At 37.7% G+C, this 17712-nt stretch overlaps 1 long non-coding RNA gene across 1 annotated transcript; it reads right to left on the reverse strand.

The window, feature by feature from the left end:
* Positions 1–2316: 2316 nt before the first annotated feature.
* LOC307193194 lies at positions 2317–16773 on the reverse strand. Its single transcript, XR_013830249.1, has 4 exons — positions 16554–16773; positions 7811–8310; positions 6868–6940; positions 2317–4672 (listed from the first exon to the last, which is right to left on the reverse strand). It is a non-coding gene; the product is annotated as an uncharacterized lncRNA (long non-coding RNA).
* Between the last annotated feature and the right edge of the window lie 939 nt (positions 16774–17712).

Raw genomic sequence — 17712 nt, forward strand, 5'->3', positions numbered from 1 at the left:
TTGTAATCAAATAATTAATGATTTATGTAATCTGTTTCCTCATTTTACAGATTACAGATGAGGAAACAGATTCAGAGAGGCTAAGTAACTCACCCAAAGTCACCCATATGGTTTGGCTACAAGAACTCATATTCTTAATTGCTGTGTTTTGCGCCCAACTACTTTCCAAATGCAAAGAAACAGCCCCAAGATGTTACTTGCTTAACGTTTCACAAATAGCAAATGGCAAAACTACAATTAGAGTCCTTATCTAATCCCAGTCCAGTTCTTTTCCTACTCTACGTCACTGTACTTTCTGGATATGTATGTTTGTGTGTACAATCTAGCTCATCTGCCTGATTTTGTATAGACTTCTGTATACTATTTATCCATGCATGACAATATCTCTGAGATCCAATACCTTCATATTTAAAATGGAAAATAAATTAGGTGCCATCCCTTGGTAAGGTATGGCCTTGATGTTTTTTGTTGTTCATTCTAGCAGTGATGAATGTTAAGGGGCCTCACACTGAGAAGCATATCGGTTATTGTGAGAAATCAGTAATGCACAGAAAAGCACAGTGCCTGGTACTGAATAAGTGTTGTTTTGTCAGCATCACTTAAAATGTCTTCAGTTCCTTCCTAAATGGACAAGCCTGGGAAAACCACCATCAGTGGATTTAGGGGATTGGTTCTCTACATTTCTAGATTCTTATATCTAAGCAAGTCTCTCATATCTTTTGATTAAGAATGGACAGAATTTGAGAGCCTCACAAGGTATGGCGTTCTCCCGTAGTACATTTTGAAGATTGTTCCTTAGTGGTTCCTAAGGCGGTTGTGAAGATTAAACGAGTTAGTAATGTAATGTTGCTGAGACCACAGCCTGGCAAATGACACAGGAGCATCTCAAGGAAATTGGAACAGTTAAGAGAGAGTCAAATGGAACTCATAATTAAGTATCTAGGACCTCAATAAAAACTGCCATGGACATTCAAATAAAGCAAAATAAGAAAAGTACAAGGAATACTATCTGGGAAAATTAAAAACTAGAAAATCATTGTCAAAATAAAATAGGCATGATTAAATTTTATGATATTCAATGATGCAGCAAGAGATGGAAATATGTATATACATATATGTGTGCATGTGATATGTGTATAGAGAGAAAAAGAGAAATGAATGCTGCTGAATTTGAATCTGGATCCTGTAGATTTTCAAATTTAAATAAAGACCCAGTTTTAAAAACTTTTTAAGAATGTTACAGATCTTAAAGAAAAAATATATTACCTGAAAGAGAAACAACAGAAATTATTGAATGGGCTATTAAAATTAAAAAATTTCAAATATTTGTTGATGTATAATTTTTAAGTATACAGGTAAATGACTTGACAAATGTATACACTTCAGTAACCACCACCCCCATCTCTCTCTACAGAAAGTTTCCTAGAGACCCTTTTGCAATCAGTATCCCTGTATATAACATTTTAACAATTTCCCATTAAATATATGAAATCAGAATTTTTAAAATTAAAAATACAGTTGAATCATAGATTCTATAATGAAAATTTTATATAGTACTTTATTTGAAGTTATGTCTCTTGGATTTGTTAACTAAATGATTTTGCAAATGAAAATCAGCATTATTGACTTTTACATACTCAAACCGTCCAAAATACCAGTTGTTAGAACTGTACCAAAATAACCACAATGTCATTAACCCATCAATGGATAGCTTAAATTGAAGTTAGTTGAAATTTAACTTGTATTTTCCATTTATTATCACTAAATATTGACCTAAAGATTTAGAGAAATAATTTTTGTATAATATATTTAAGCTATTTCTGTTGCCAATGTTAGGCTGTATTGTAAATGTTGCAGTGCCATACAATCTAGAGTATATTTTAAGTTGTATTTGAACTTACACTGATTAACAGTCAACTAAAACTAAATAGAAATAAAGTTTAAGGAGGAAGCAGAGCAGTTCTGAGAAGGAACAGAAGGAGTAAACCAAGTCCCCTAGTTCCATCATGTTTAGGTGATTTCTGGTTTTATTCTTCTATGTTGTGGGTATTTCAGGGGAAATCTGATTTATTATCATCATACCTTTCTACCTAAGGCTGAATCTCTTAAAATGATGTGCTTTGTAAACCAAGTACAAAGTAATAAGAAATAGGCTTGGAGATTTAGTATCTTTGTTTTTCCCAATCTTCTACTTGCTCACTGGTATGTTCAAAGGGGAGAAGATAGACTTCAAAGAGTACATGCTTACATCCTGTAGAATGTATTTTTGTGAAATAAATCTTGAAAATCACTCTCTGTCCATGCGTCTTTCCTTAGATAAAACCTCGTGGTGTTGGGGATGAGAAGGTAAAGAGAAGCATAGTGATGGAATTGCTCTGTTAAAGGGATCAGTTATTTAAAAGGTATCCTCTTGCTCTTGCAGGTCCTCTGTTATTGTCTCTGTTATGGTGGAGAAGACCCATGTTATAGATACCTGGATTCCTGGCTTCTCTGAATAGAAATTGTAGATACAGAATTTGAGATGCTCTTCCTAATTAAAAGCAGTTTCTCAATTTTATTTGGGTGATTCTATTTCCAGTTGGGGCATTCCTATTTTTAAAAGCCTAAAAAAGTTTCTGAGGATGGGAGTACAACAAATCTGACGAAAAATCTATTAACGATACAAGCATTTAATACAGAGTCACTGTACAAAGCCCTAAGAAAAAGCTGCTAAGGAATATCAGAACCACACAATACCTGTCCTCAAGTATAGTATCTCACAAAATTTATTTAGTGCTCTCTTGCTCAGAATATTAACTTGCTGACCTTTCATGAAACGTCAAATCTTACGTAAACTTTCCTTATGTTAAAATCTTTGATATCTGGTGATGACTGATATTTACCAGAAGTCATTAGTACTCATCACATTCATGAAATTTCTAGGCATGTGAGTTGGCAGATGCTTAAAAGAACTGAACTATGGCTGAAGGCTTTTCACACTCACTACATTCACAGGGTCTTTCTCCAGTGAGCATTCTTTTGGTGTTTGGTGAGACTTGCATTCTGGCTAAAGACTACCACATTTACCACATTCATAGGGTTTCTCTCCAGTATGTATTGTCTGATGTGTGGTAAGGTGTGAACTCTGGCTGAAGGCTTTTCCACACTGGCTACATTTACAGAGTCTCTCTCCAGTGTGTTTTCTGATGTTTGGCAAGATTTGCACTCTGGCTAAAGGCTTTCCCACATTTATAAGGCTTCTCTCTGGTGTGGATTACTTGATGTATGGTAAGGTGTGAACTCTGGCTGAAGGCTCTCTCACATGCATTACACCTGTACGGGTTCTCTCCAGTGTGAGTTCTGTAGTGACTTCTGAGAGCAGAGTGGTCTCTGCAAGCCTTCCCACAATCAACATATTTAAAGACGTTTTCTCCATTATGAGTCCTCTGATAATGAGTCAGGGATGATCTTTGGCCAAAGCCTTTCCCACACTCATTACATTCATATGTTTTCTCTCCAGTGTGTATTTGTGATGCTGAATAAGAGCTGACCAATTTCAGAAGGCTTTTTTACATTATAACTTTGCATTCAGAGGGTTTCTCTCCAGTGTGTATTCTTTTATGTTTAATAAGTGATGAGCTCTGGCTGAAGGACTTCCCACACTCATTATGTCCATAGGGTTTCTCACCAGTGTGAGTTCTCTGATGTGTGTGTGTGTATTTTAAAAAAGGTTTATTTATTTATTATTTATTTTTGGCTGTGTTGGGTCTTGGTTCTGGCACGCGGGATCTTCACTGAGGCATGCGGGATCTTTCATTGCAGTGCGTGGGCTTCTCCTTAGTTGTGGTGTACGGGTTCTCTCTTCTTTAGTTGTGGCATGCAGGCTCCAGGGCACATGGGCTCAGTAGTTTGTGGCATGTGGGACCTAGTTGAGGCGCGAGAGCTCAGTAGTTGTGGCACACAGGCTTAGTTGCCCCGGGTCATGTGGGATCTTAGTTCCCTGACCAGGGATGGAACCTGCATCCCCTGCATTGTAAGGCAGATTCTTTACCACTGGCCCACCAGAGGAGCCACTGTCTGATGTTTAATAAGAGAACTCCTGCTGAAAGTTTTCCCACAGTCATTGAATTTGAAGGGTTTCTCTCCACAGTGGATTTTCTCATGCTGAGTAAAGGTTACATTCTCACTGAAGATTTTCCAACTATTACATTCAGAAGATTTCTCTCCAAAATGAGAAGATAAAGGGTGACTCTTTGGATGATTATTAAGAAAAGAATAGTAACTGAAAATTTTCCCACATTCCTTACAATTGTATTGTTTCTCTACACTGCACATTTTATGTTTCATTAGTTCTGTATTCTGTTTGAAAATACCTTCAGTCACATCACACTTATATGCTCTCTTTCCTATAGGAATTTTTGTTGTATAATAGGATATATTCTTGCAAATTTTCTTTTTGCCTGGCCCCTCTCTTTGTTGAGTATTTTTTTGCTGGCAACTGACATTTGATCCTATACTCTGCTGGCCTCCCTCTCTTGGCTCTCCAACCTATTCTTTACATTCCCCATCTTCTCTCAAGTTTAGGTTTCAGGGACCATCTTTGGTAAGTCTTTTCATTGTTCCCAAGGCGGTCTTATTCAGAAACATCCTGATTTTCAATAGACTTTTTGGTCTCCAAGATTATTTTCTCAGCCTGAAAGAAAAAATTTTTAATGCACGTGTCTTGTGCTGAGTGACAGCCCAAGTGAAGTGACAGCACTGGTGAAGGTGAAGTGATATCATGAAAACATGTCCACAGATATATATGGCTCTTACACTCTGAAATATGTCTTTGCATTTAACATCACAGAGGGATGAGGAAGGAAGATATACACAGGACAAGAATGGTATGAAAGGGGGCCACATCAATCTATATGCATAATTCAAAATGTGAGAGAAGGAAGGGAGGTGATCTAGTGGGAAGCATCATCAGAAGTTAGACAGATGGACCAGAAAAAAGGAAAATGGTCATGCCATTTGCAGGGAAATGACTGGGGTTGGGGGTAGTGGGGTGGGGGAGAGAATACTGGAAAGCTGGAGGCAAAGCAATTACTCAGAGATGTTTGGGCACTTATTTCACTTTTTACAGTCGAGTGAGAATATCACCTCCTGCTGGTGTTTTCAATACCAGAATCAGGAAAGCCCAATCTGAGTAAACATTTCTTTTCTTTTCTTTTTTTGCGGTACGCGGGCCTCTCACTGTTGTGGCCTCTCCCGTTGTGAACACAGGCTCCGGACGCGCAGGCTCAGCGGCTATGGCTCATGGGCCCAGCCGCTCCACGGCATGTGGGGTCTTCCCGGACCGGGGCACGAACCCGTGTCCCCTGCATTGGCAGGCGGACTCTCAACCACTGTGCCACCAGGGAAGCCCCCTGAGTAAACATTTCTTTAAATGAAAGTAGCAGGCTTCCTGAATAGTGACAAATGCCCCTACTATAAAATTATGTGGTACACCATGTGCAAAACAATGTCATCTTCAGGTACCTGGCTTTTGTTGGGGGATCCTGGGGAATGTGGTGAGCCACAGTGAGATATGCTGCATCTGTTCCTGCTCTGTAGGACCACCTAAGTTTCAAGCTTGAAGACAGTTGGCTAATTAGTTTAGAAATTTTCAGGGTTTCTTTTTATTTGGTAAAGAGGCTCTCTTTCCCCCAATCCCTAGCCCATTTGAAACATGCATATGTATAATAACTGTGGGAAGGTATCTGAACTTAAAATCTAGGTCTTCGTGCCTAAATTATGTGTCTCCTGACTAATTTCATAGCTGGCAGTCTCTCCTCATTGCAGCCATCTACGTTCTCCCAATCTGTTCTCTACAATTTCAAGGTGACACTGTTTTGCACACAGTGGGGTTTTATAACCATGGACCACACAAGAGTCTAGGTAGATGGTGAGGGCAATCATGGCATTCCAAAGTGTCAGGGACCCAGGCTCTTCTATCTTGTTTGTCCATCATGTATAAACTTGACCTCATACTCCAAGATTATAAGGAGAACAGAAGGGATAAAGAAGGGCAAAGATCAGCCATTTCTTCAGAAAGTTTCCCAGAAGCTGCCACCTGACACTTCTGCACATATTCCATTGAGTAGAATTCTAAGATAGCTCCAAGATGCCCACTCCTGTGGTACTAACTCTGTATAATCTCCTCCCTTTGAGTGTGCATAGCTCCTGTGACTATGGTGGGGTAGTCATTTCCTTGATTAGGTTACATTATATAAGACTCTATGGTAGCAGAATGGACAGATTGTCCTTCTGGCTGTGAAGAAGCCAGCTGCCTCACTGTGATAGGGCCATGTGGCTAGCACCAAAGGACAGCCTCTAGTTGCTAAGAACAATGCCCAGCCAACAGCCAACAAGAAAATGGGTCCTACACATAAGGAACTGAATTCTGCTAACAAACTAAATGAGTTTAGAAGAGGATCTCAAGCCTCAGATGAGACTGTGGTTCCAGCTGACATCCTGATTTCAGCCTGTATTAAGCCCTGAACAGAGAACCCAGTTGAGCCCTGTTCTGAATTCTGACCTACAAAAATGTGAGATAATAAATGGGTGTTGTTTTCAGCTGCCAAATGTGTGGTAATTTGTTATGCAGCAACAGGAACCTAACACAAAATGTTTAATGGATGGATAAGTAAACCAATGACTTGAAGAGGTGATTACTAGAGAATGGTACTGTTGAGAAGGAGCTTTTTCTACAGAACCTACCATTTACTACAATAAGTCAAATAACTTTAGATTTGATTTCAGAAGTGTATATATGGGAACATAAATTTTAAGGTGAGAGGATAAAATGTGTTAATGCTCTGAACACTGGAATGGCATTTCTGAGGGGAATAAACTCATATTTACCTGGTGTCCTGCAGTTAGATGCATGGTAGCCAGCCTCTCTCCTTTGGGCTCCATTTTGAGGGAAGGAAGAATCCTGGGAAGACAGGGATGTCAAATGAACATGGACTCCTGAAGACAAACTACTGACCAGCAAGTCCCTCAGAACAAGAGATGTGGCCCCTACCTTCTCTCCAAAGAAAGCTATCAAAGGAAGCAAAAGGACAGATATAACTCCCAATTCCTAAGTTTCAGAGAAAGGAATTCTTATCTCTGTTATTAGAGTGGGTTGCAGGTAACAGTTATCTGGGTGCTATCGGGGGCAGGAACAGAGAGGGAAGCATGAGGACATAGGATGCCTGGGCAGGGAACACTAGGAGGTGACAATCAGATACAAAAAAGGAAGATGAAAATATTAAGGAGAAACTTAACCTCAGTAAGGTGTTCATGTAGTATAAAGTGTTATATCCTTTTTGGAGAGTAATTTGACCCCTCATACCACAGAATCATGCAGCATTTTGTTGATAGTACTCTTAACAAGTAGTTATAAGAGAATCATTTTTTACAAAACAGAATCTTTTAAAAACAAAAACAAATCGCAGGTTAAAAGACGATCCCTGCAGAAAGCATTAAAATATCAAAAATTCCAAACAATCTAAATATGTCATAAAAAGAAATAAAATTTACAAAGTATTAAAATGGCATCTTGAGGGAACAGCCCACATCTATCAAAATAATTATGAAAACTACACAGCCAACATATAAAATACTTGTGATAGAATGAAAATGTCTTAAACAATTATTGTGACTATTCTACAATTAAAATTGAGTAAAAAGTATGCATTTATCTAGGCAGGGAGTGGAAAGAAACATGGAAAATATACTTGATGTGTTATAAGATTCTGGTTGATTTTTGCCCTTTTCACTCTTGTTGGAAAGTTTGTGCAGTAATAGAAAATAAAATTACCTAGGATTGACTCTGTGCCTAAAGAAGGGTAAGGAAAACTTATGTTTCCTACTTTTACTTTGCAGACTGCCTTCTTCTAAGCTTATTCCATTAGTACATTTTTTCTATAAGCCATACTTATTTCTTCCTCATTTGGGTTAAATCCTCCAGAGACACAATCTTCATTATTTTCAGAGTTTTGAGACAAAATTTAAACTCCTTGTTCAGAAGGATCTGAAACTGTTTCAGCACAAGTAATTTCACCATTTCTTTGATCTTGCCAGTGCCAATGCTCTAAAGACCTCTGGGTCAATTTGTCTGTTGATTGATCCTGCACAACTAGCTTTTCCTCCACACAAGGGTTCAGAAGATGTCTGAAAGGAGCTGGAAGCTAAAGCTTCTCTTCAGACTGCAAATCCTCTTCCAAGATGCAATTTCTTTGGAGGCTCACCTCCATCTCAGGCATTTGAGCTGTACTTTCAACCTCTGAAGTTCCAAGCTGAGGCCTCTATCCAGAAAATCTGTGGGCAGAAACACAACTGCAAACATTTACTGAACAGTACTCTGTAGAGGACACCAGGATTCCAAACTTTTAAAAGATGTTAAACTATTAGGGGGAAGGTTGACAGGAACCTTTATTATATATAAATCAGATGGACAAGCAGAACAGTGGGACATCAAGCCATCATATGCCTCCTGCAAAAAGAAGGACAAAGCCACAGGTATCAGTATTCTTGTCAGGAACTTGAATCTAAATCTAAATATAGTCTTTAGATATAACCATTAGCTTGTAGAGATTACAGAAGACAGAATTGTTTTAAAAAGAACTGTTAATTGATACCACTAATATGTAATTATCCAAATCCAAAATGTAGGAAATTCTACATGATGAATGACACTGTTTCTTCAACAACAACAACAAAAATGGCATGGGGAAAAAAAGAAAGGAGATTGTGAGAAAATGGCAGAGTAAAGAAATCCAAAAGTCTATCCCTCCACAAAAGCAACAATTGCAATTCTGGAAAAAAACTGTCAGAATCAACTGTTTTAAAATTCTAGAGATTAACCAAAACTTGCAGCAGCCATTGGAATGCTTAAAAATCAAGGAAAATCATCTGAATCTTAGTAAGAACAGTGAGCTTTATGGCATTTTAACTGGTCCCATTCTACACTCCCTAGTTTGGCTGTAGCCTTGAAGATAATAGCCCTCATTTTCAGCACGGGTACTAGTACCAGAGGGAATGGAATAGACCTCATCCACAAAGAATTGTGGTTTTTTTGTTTTTACCTGTCAGGTGGGTTCATGGAGGAATGACTCAAAGAAAATATAAGAAGACTGAACACTTACTAATTCATTGTATGAGACCAATATTACCGTAATACTAAAGACAGAAAAAGACATCACAAAAAAAATCAAAACTACCTAACAATATCCCTTATGAATCCAGATGTCAAAATCTTCAACAAAATACTAGTAACTTGAATTCAGTAGCATATTTAAAATATTATATACCACAGCCAAGTGAAATTTATCCCAGGAATGCAGGATGATTCAACATAAAAAATCAGTGTAATATACCTTATTAACAGAATGAAGGGGGAAAACCACTAGTTCATCTTAATAGATGTAGAAAAAGCATTTGACAAAAATCCAACACCCTTTCATGAATAAATATATATATTATATATATGTATTATATATATTATATAATATATATATATATATATATATATATATATATATATATATATATCACACAACAAACTAGGGAAAGAAGGGAACTTCCTCAGCCTAATTAAGGGCATCTATGAAAAAAAACCACAACTAACATCATGCTTAATAGTAAAAGACTGAAAGCTTTCCCCTAAGATCAGGAACAAGACAAGGATGTCCATTCTTGCCACTTCTATTCAACACTGTACTGGAAGCTCTAGCTAAGGCAATTCAGAAAGAAAGGAAAAAAACAAAAACAAAAAAAGCATCCAGATTGGAAAGGAGCAAGTAAAACTATCTCTATTCACAGATGACACAATCTTATATCTAAAACCCTAAAGAATCCACACACACACAACACACACCCACACATAAAAACTATTCCAACAAACGAGTTCAACAAAATTGCAGGATAAGATAAAATTGAAAGATCAATTTGCAAAACTCTGTTGTATTTCTACATACTAACAAGGAATAATCCAAAAATAATATTGAGAAAACAATTCTATTTATAATAGTATGAAAAAGAAAAAATACTTAGGAATAAATTTAACCAGAGAAGTGCACAAATTTTACAATGAAAGTTATAAAACACTATTGAAAGAAATTAAAGAAGATCAAAGTAGGGCTTCCCTGGTGGCGCAGTGGTTAAGAATCCCCTGCCAATGCAGGAGACACTGGTTCGAGCCCTAGTCAGGGAAGATCACACATGCTGTGGAGCAACAAAGCCCGTGTGCTGCAACTACTGAGACTGCACTCTAGAGCCCGCGAGCCACAACTACTGAGCCTGCGTGCCACAACTACTGAAGCCTGTGTGCACTGAAGCTTGTGTGCCTAGAGCCTGTGTTCTGCAACAAGAGAAGTCACTGCAAGGAGAAGACCGCGCACCTCAATGAAGAGTAGCCCCTGCTTGCCGCAACTAGAGAAAAGCCCCTGCACAGCAACGAAGACCCAATGCGACCAAAAATAAAGAAAAGAAAAAAAAAGATCAAAGTAAATGGGAAAATATCTGGTGCTTATGCACTGGAACACTTAATATTGTTTTAAAGGCAATATTCCCTGAATGATCTACAGACTCAGTGATTCAAAATCTTAGCTGCCTTCTTTGCAGATATGGACAAGCTGATCCCAAAATTCATATGGAATTGCAAGGGACACCAAATAGGGAAAGCAATCTTGAAAAGAACAAAATAAGACTGACATTTCCTGATTTCAAAACTTACTACACAGCTACATTAATCAAAATAGTGTGGTATGAGCAAAAGTCAGTGGAACAGAAGTTAGAGTCAATAAACCTATGTGACTATGGTCAATTGATTTTCGACAAGGGCTTCAAGACCATTCAATGGGGAGTCACTTTGCGGAATCACTTTTTCAACAAATTCACATCCAAAAGAATGAATTTGGACCCCTATGCCCACATATTCAAAAGTTAACTCAAAATTGATCAAAGACCTAAATGTAAGAACTAAAACTCTTAAAAGGAAATGTAACTATAAACCTTTGGGACACTGGATCAGGCAATTATCTTAAATATGGCACCAAAAGCACAAGTAACAAAAGAAAAAAAATAGATAAGTTGGACTTCATCAAATTTAAAAATTTGTGGATCAAAGGCCACTATGAAAAGCATGAAAACTACCCATATAATGGGTGAAAATATCTGCAAATAATATATCCGACAAGGGTCTAGTATATAGAATACACAAAGAACTCTTATAACCCAGCAACAAAAACACAATCCAATTTTTAAAACAGGTAATGGATCTGAATAGTCATATTGCCAAGGAAGACATGCAGATAGCCAATAAGCATATAAAATAATGCTCAATACCATTAGTCATTAGGCAAATGTGAATAAAACCCACAAGATACCATTTCACACCCACTAGGACAACTATACTGAAAACAATTTGATTTTCAACAAATATTGATAAGGATGTTGAGAAATGGAACCCTTACACATTGCTGGTGGAAATGTAAAATGGTGCAGCTGCTGTGGAAAAGTTTGACATTTCCTTGAAAATTTAAATATAGAGGTACCATATGATCCAGCAGTTCTACTCCTAGGCATAAACCCAAGAAAACTGAAAAACAGAAAAGCAAACAAATAAACAAACAAAAACACATTCACACAAAGTTTTATACATGAATTTCCATAGCAGCATTATTCATAATAGGAAAAAGTGGGAAAAATTCAAATGCCCATCAACAGATTAATGGATAAACAAAATGTGGTATATACACACAATGGAATATTATTCAGCCTTAAAAACAAATGAAGTGCTAATAAATGTTATATGTGTGAACCTTGAAAGTGAAAGAAGCCAAACACAAACAGCCACATATTGTATGACTCTATTTATGTGAAATGCTCAGAATAGGCAAATTCATAGACAAAAGAGAACAGTGTTTGTCAGGGGCTGGGGAAAGGGTGGAATGAGTGACTGCTCAGTGTGTACAAAGCTTCTTTTGGGGTGATGAAAATGTCCTGGAATTAGATAGCTATGATGGTTGCACAACATTGTGAATATACTAAAAACTAATGAATTATACACTTAAATGGTTAAATTTTATGTTATGTGAATTTTACCCCAATAAAACAAGAGAGGCATAACCCACACAAAAACTTGCATGCAAATGTTTATAAATGCTTTATGCATAATCTTCAAAAATTCAAAGCAATCACGATGTCCTTCAACAGGTAAATGAATAAACAAATGGTGTACGCCCAACTACTGTGGATCCAATACTATCCAACAATAAAAAGGAATGAGAGATTAATTCACACAATATCGATGAATCTTAAATCCTTTTTGCTAAGTGAAAGAAGCAAACTGAAAAGGCTACATACTACATGATTCCATTCATGACATTCTATTAGAAAGGCAAAACTAGAGGGATGGAAAACAGATCAGTGGTTGCCAGTAGTTTGGGGAGAGGAAGGTATTTGACTAGGGGAAGCACAGAAGATTTTTTAGGGTGATGGAACTAACCTGTATCATATTGTAGTTTGGATATACAAAACTATGCAGTTTTTTAAACCAACAACTTTACAACGTAAAGAATGAACTTTAATAAATTAGAATGTTTAAAAACCCAACCAGGAGATTGGGGGATCTTAGGATAGATTGTAAGATGTGAAAAAAGATTCTAATTGTGTTACAAATGTATGATATGACCTAACTAAGGAGGATGGAGAATAAAGGGAATGATTTAAGTATCTTTGGAAATGACTGGAAACTGTAAGACTCAGACAAAAGGAATTAACTTCACACAGCACTCTAGTTGGTATATTTGTTTCTCTTGGGAATATGAGAAACAAATTCTGCAACAGCTGTACATGTACACTGGAGTTGAACAGATAAGTAAATGGATGGTTGACTGTGAGTGCCAGGTTTCTCACTATTGGGCAGGGAAGTTACAAATAAGCTAGAGGGAAGGTTAAAATGATACACGTGGTATTGGATTAGAGTCAGAGACATCAGCATGTATTCACCTCTAGCTTAATATAGATATGGATGGATACAGAAATAATTATAGATATGTATGGATATATTGGTTAGTATACATATATAGTATAGTCTAACACTGGCAGCTGAGAGAGCCCAGAAGCAGTGACACCTCAGTGACAATGAACACACCCTATATTGCTGACTCCAGGACTGGGACAGAGAAAATACAAGATGAACCTGGAGCATCTTGTATTGACAGAAAGTAAGAAAATGCTTAAAAAAATAATGGGGAAATGGGTAGGGGGAATGTCAAAGGGACATAGGACCCAACCTAAGAGCACCCAATGGCCAAAGCTGAAATAATTTGAGCAATAAAATAGTGTGCTATTGTATTATAACACAAAGTATAAAATAAATATCAATGGATCCATATTGATATAAATAATTGAATAAATAAATAGGGGATTAAAAAACTAATCTCCCTTACAGAGCATTCCAAATAATTTATATAGCTACTCTCCCCTGCAGGATGGGGAGGTAAATTTCCTCTCCTCCCACTCCTTCTATGGGCTATGCTTATTGACTTGCTTCAAAGAATAGAATATGGAAGGAGAGGTAACTTTACAGTGGGGAAACCTGGTAAATAATACCTCAGTCAGGTGATCAAGAATAATATCATCAGTGATAAGTCATGTTAATAGCATGAGATGTTGATATGAGATGTATCCTTGATGTGATGAGATTGGGACTTCTCTTCTGTGGTCTTTCGTACCCAAACCTATAACCCCAGTCTAATCATGAGAAAAAAAATTAGAAAAAATCCCAATTGAGGGGCATTTCACAAAATACCTGACCAGGTCAAGGTCATCAAAAACAAGGAAAGCCTGAGGAAAATGTATAGATCAAAGGAGACTAGGGAAACATGACATGTAAATGTAACATGGTATCCTGGAAAGAGTCTTGGAACAGAAAAAGAACATGAGGGGAAAACAGTGAAATCCTAATAAAGTGTAGTGTTTAGTTAATAATAATGTACCAGTGTTGGTTTCTTAATTGCGATAAACATACCATAGTGGTATAAGATGTTAACAATAGGGGAAACTAGGTCAGGGGTATTCAGGAACTCTCTATACTATCTTTACAACTTTTCTGTAGATTTAAATTTAAATAGATCTAAAAATATTTAGAATTAAAAGTTTATCTTTTAAAAAGAGAAAGACTTAAACACAATGTGTGCACCTCATTTGGGACTAATTCAAACAAACAAACTGAAAAAAAGTGGAAGGGCCTCCCTGAAGAAGTAGTTGATCCAAGTCTCAGGTGGGGAATACATAGTGAGCAGAAAGGCAGTTTTGCCAGGAAACAAGGAAGGTCTCTGAAAATACAGCAAAAAGACACAGAAGCTGACTTAAAGTCTTCCCATTAGCAAAATTTTGGATAATTCGAGAATCAAAAGAATGATGACAGTAATGCATATAACATGTTGAATTTGTAAAAGAATGCTTGAGGACATAAAAATATTGATAAGAGGGGAGAAATGTACCTTAACATTATGCAGATACCGCCTTAACCTAAGTGATCAAACTTAACCAACAGTGGGACAAAGTGACATAAAGTACCTTCTGATGTGATGCAATGGGAGATACATATGTGATACTCATGCCAACAATGCTTAATCATAATCTAATCATAAGAAAATAACTAGCCAAATCTTAATTGTGAACATTCTACAAAGCAACTGACCTTCACTCTTTAAAAATGTCCATGTTAAAAAACACAAAAAGGCGGATGTAGTATTCAATACCACAATTTATTTATCCATTGTACTTTTTTTGGATATTTGAGTTATTTTTAGTTTTTGCTACTATAAATTATGCAGCTATGAACATTCATGTACATGATTTAGGACACTTGTATATGTATCACTGTTGAGAATTTACCTGGGAAGGGAATTATGGGCTCATAATATATATATCTTCAATTTAGTTAATACCAAACTTATTTCCAAAGTCATCATACCAACTTAAATTAAGGGGTTAATTGTGCAAAGTTCTGTACTTTTGTGTGGTTGGATCTTTCCATAATTTTTAAAAAATATAAGGTTAATAAGGAGGATAATTTCCTTCTCCTAAGACATACTACCAAAGGGGGCAAAAAGAGAAAGAAGGGAGGGGGGAGGAAGAAGGAAAATAACCCTAAAAATTATATATGATTATCTCTAACATTCTTCTAAGTTTTTTTCCCTTTCCTGGTTTAGTGGCTGGGTGACCGACACAGAAGAGTTGAAAAAGAAATAAAGTATGATACACTCTTACTGGCACAAGCCAACAGTATCTATCTTCAATCCCTAAGGATAGAGTTACTTTTCTTTCCTTGAATCTCAGTTTCAGAGTCCCTCACTTCTACCACAATCCTTGAAATGGCTGTATTTTACTCATTCTGAGAATACCAGCATCTTTCCCTTTATTCTCATCTATAACCCTCAAGCATTTCAGTTTAATCATCTACTAGTGAAGTACTTTCTTTCCATTCAGAAATACATTTTACTTTGCAACTACTACAAACTTGCCTCTATGTGTGTATGGTGTGTGTCTGAGCCAAAATTTCACAAAACAACAATTATTCCTACTATACATGTTTGCTGTTACTCTTATTGTGTGTATAAGCTACTCTGGTATACATATTTGCTATTCTATTTCTTTCTTCCTTTTTTAAAACGCTGTTTGCAAGCCACTGGATCGATTTCATAACTCACAATGGTCCCAAAGTTTGAAAAACACTAGTCACTACAGCTTCTCTGATCCTCAGATACTGTGCCACCATCTAAATGCTAATCTTTCCCAGCAGTCTGTTCAGAGCATTCCTTAGCACCAGAGGACTTTGTCCATCTGAAAATCTCGAGCCAAAGGTTATCTCCTGACAAAGGGAGTTCTCTGTGTCTCACGTGTCTCCTCTGTCCTCCTATATGGCATATAGTTCGTTTTAAGTCAGTGTCTACTTTTGACCACACAGTAATACGTTTTATAACCCATTACACACATTTGAATACACAAAAGCTTCACGAAACAAATACTTGCCCTTTCTATATGTGTTGCTCTCTGATACTTTCTATTCCATTTGGGTAAAAAAATGCTTTCACTCTGAAGAAGCACTTTATTTCTATGGCTCTGGGACCTGGAGATTAAAAGAAACAATGAGAAGTGTCCAACACAAAAAAATGAATCTCTGTGGAGAGAACCCTCACTCTGCAGCTCGAGAAAGAATACTGCAGCCTTCATCCTCAAGTCCTACTTACTCCGGGAGGTAACAAGAATGGCCAAATGATTTTTATAAAGCCCATTTTAAGGATGTAAAGTAGGTGCATGACGTTGTTATTAAAGAAAAAGCATGAGTCCCCAAAATCACTCTGGCAGAAACAGTCATCCTGCGTGTGTCCCAACCGATCTCTTGAACAGGGAGCAACACAGATCCCACAATGGGGAAACCTACGAGGAAAAACAGAACGGAAAAGGCAGACAAGTGCTAAAGAAAGGCCTTGATGTGCACACTTGCCTGGAACAAACCCCAGCATTGGCGATAAAACTCGAGACTTCACCTGGAGGACAGGCGGTTGCCAGGATACGTAGCTATCCATCCAGACACTCCCACGACTCTGTCCGGAGCGTTGTGGTGCCGCAGCCTCACAACTGACAGTGGGGCATCTCCATAGAAAACTTTTCCGAAAGGGCAAAGCGTACTGTCAGCCAATACTCCGGAACACACTATTCAGGCTCCCAACAGACACTCACCCTCCCAATTAACGCGGGCTGGGGCGACGGAGCCAAGGGCCAGCGGTGGGAAATGACGCAACAGAGGCGCCGGGAATCCTGTGCAACCAGCCGCTCCCGCCGTCTCCATGGAAACAGCCAGATTGGTCCCAGCGCTCAAGGCAGCGGTTTTTGATCTGAGCCTAGGAACCAAGGGTCAAGCTTAGCACTCTAAGTCCGCCTGTCTTCCTGCTAGCAATCCAGTTTTGTTTATCCTCCCATGTCTTCGTCTTCTTGGCAGAGAATAACGCCTGCGTAAAACCAGAGTCTCAGGTTCCATTTATGTTCTTTAGGAACATAATCTGGGTACCCTTACCAAGGCTTATTTAACATCAAGAGCAGATAATTTTTTTAAACACTTCTCTCCTCTGTACAAGAAAAATTATTTTCAGTAATAATCCTGAAATGGAATGAATAATAATAATGGCCAGTGAAATAGTCTTTATTTCACTTCACATACAATTATGAAAGTTTTAAAAAAGTTTTTTTTTTTTTTGCGTTATGTGGGCCTCCCACTGTCGTGGCCTCTCTCGTTGCGGAGCACAGGCTCCGGACGTGCTGGCTTAGCGGCCATGGCTTATGGGCCTAGCCGCTTCGCGGCATGTGGGATCTTCCCGGACCGGGGCACGAACCCGTGTCCCCTTCATCGGCAGGCAGACTCTCAACCACTGCGCCACCAGGGAAGCCCTAAAAAAGTTTTTAATATAGGCCAAAAAGTTTTTAAATAATGGATTGGTATTTCTAATTACATGAATGTATTTCTGGGAAAAGATGAAAAAAACTCACCTACATATTAGTGTGTTGCAGTAATGAATAATAACTTCATAGTTTCTGTTTTTGAGTCTTCTGCAAATTTCTCAATGACTGACAAAATTTATCCTGTTTGTATAGTCACCTTCAATAGACAGTATAGCCAGATTTGTCAATTTATCATCCCTTGTAGCTGAT

This window comes from Stenella coeruleoalba (assembly GCF_951394435.1).
Source record: "Stenella coeruleoalba genome assembly, chromosome: 10".
Lineage (NCBI taxonomy): Eukaryota > Metazoa > Chordata > Mammalia > Artiodactyla > Delphinidae > Stenella > Stenella coeruleoalba.